This window comes from Miniopterus natalensis, chromosome 6, assembly GCF_054644295.1.
Source record: "Miniopterus natalensis isolate mMinNat1 chromosome 6, mMinNat1.hap1, whole genome shotgun sequence".
Classification (NCBI taxonomy): Eukaryota; Metazoa; Chordata; class Mammalia; order Chiroptera; family Miniopteridae; genus Miniopterus; species Miniopterus natalensis.
In genome coordinates, this window is record NC_142086.1 from 27,371,811 (window position 1) to 27,374,069 (window position 2,259).

The following is a 2,259-nucleotide window of genomic DNA, read 5'->3' on the forward strand; positions in this document are numbered from 1 at the left end:
ATATTTATTATTTCTTCAGTTATAAAACAAACCATTTGCAACAAGAAATGTAAGAAAAAAATACCAAGCACTGTGCTATGCACTTTACATACCTTTATCTCACTTATTCCGTACAATCACCCCCATGTAACAGATATTTTCACCCATTGCATGAATGAAGAAAGGAGACTTGGGCAGGTATTACTCTAAACGGAGTTAAGGTAATTTGGGCAACACTAGGTTACATAAAGGTGACAGTTTCCTTCCACTTATTTTTCAGAGTTTTTAATATGTTCATGTACATTGTGGTTTGTGAAGTTCCCAGTATTGTTAAACCACAGAATCCCTCTCTTGGGAAGCATCCTTAGGACTGTGCTGTGGAGACATGTCCTGCACATTCCGCAGAACAGTCTTGGGTGAACGGCAAGACTGCAGGAACTGCTCCTGGGACCCAGGCTTGCCACATGGCAATTTTTTTTTTTTCTCTTATAGGATTCCAAATATATTGGAGGGGTTATAGTCTAGTGACAGAGAACTGATTTTGGTGGTGCTCAAACACTCTATCTTCTACACTTAATGGAAATGCTAGAAACCTGGGATGCTACAGTAAACGTAGCTTCTTAGTGCTTTCATGTCTTCATCTATATGACCTTGGACAAGCTATATAAGCACCTCAACTTCTGTTTCATGTTTCAAACAACCTAGCTAAGGCTTTTTGTTCCTGAAAATTTCAGTCCTCATGTTATTACTCAGGGAAGAACCAGGTATGTATATGGTGGGGATAGAAGCACTAACCCAGAGCAGATGTTAAAGCCCAATGGGGTAAGGAGGGGGGCTTCAAGGGGGAGGGCAAAGTGTAGGGGCAGGAGACGTCAGATCCCAGGCAGGGCGAATGAGGCATCTGTCATGCGGGGGGGGGGGGGGGGAAGGCAGCCTGGCGTGGGCGTCAGAACCAGGGGATAAGAAAGGTGTCCAGGCGATGGCCCAATGTGGGAATCAAAGCCAGAGCAGGGAGAGGAGGGCATTCCTTCAAAGACCAAGAGGGGTCAGGAGCAGGAGGACAGACAGAGGCATGGGTGGGCTGGAGGGAGGGGAGGTCAGAGCCACAGCGAGTGAGGAGGCATCCACAGGGGTGGCAGTCTGAAACAGGGGTCAGTCCGCACGCAGGCGGAGAAGGCGTCAACACATGGGTGGGAGCGGGGGGTGAGGGTCAGAGGCTGACTGCATTCCAGATGGTCAACCAAACAGGTAAGCATATGAGAATAATTGGAGCCAAGTTCTTTACACTAGGAGAAGGGAGTTACAAATGTGGAAAGGAAGAGGAATTGGATTCCATGAGAATTTGAAAACAATCAGAAATATGAAGAAAGAAAAGCTACGTGCGTGCAGTTAATTCTGAAGGGAAGTGGCTGTCAGATGGATGCATGAGTCAGTTATGAACTTCTTATCCAAAAGAGGAAAACTTATGGCTGCAACAAAGATGAGCATTTCAAAGGAAGGAGCGTGATATTGCTCCTTATTTCTAATACTTGAACTAAATAATTTCCATTGTGCCTTAAAAAAAACCCTGTAGTGTTGGGTTGGAATTGTATGTATGCATACATACAAACTCATTGTATGTATGCATAAATACAAACTCAATATATATATATTACCATGAGTTTATATATATTTCAATATCCACTCAATAAATATATTTATATACAGGGTGGGGCATAAGAAGGTTTACAGTTGTATGGAATATAACACAATAATTAGTCAATAATAATACAGAACTGTCTTGTGTACTCACAACTGTAAACCTACATTTGCCCCACCCTGTATATAAACAATATAGAAGTAAACATAGATGCAAAAGTGTGTTAATACACAAAAAATTATATATGTGCACGTTTATGATATATATCACAAACTTACACACCTATATTCTCTAGCTCTGGTCATTCATAAGGTCTGGAAGCAGTGACAATCCATTAGCAATGAGCACACCTAAAGCCTAGATCTTGACTTCTAAAAATAATTTTCCATTAAAAGGAACGTGGCTCCCTGGGAAAATGGCTAATTCCCAGACGAGGGCAGGGAAAGTCCAAGATGAGCCTAAAATATCTTATGACAGAAAGCGGAGACAAATTCAAGCAATAATGGGTATAAATCAAACAGGCACGAAATCCAGGAAGAAGTGACTCCCTGACACCAGATGAAGGACAATTTCAGCATCAAAATATATCCTTCTTATAACACATTGTAACCCATTAAATAAAATAGGAAATCTACTGAATC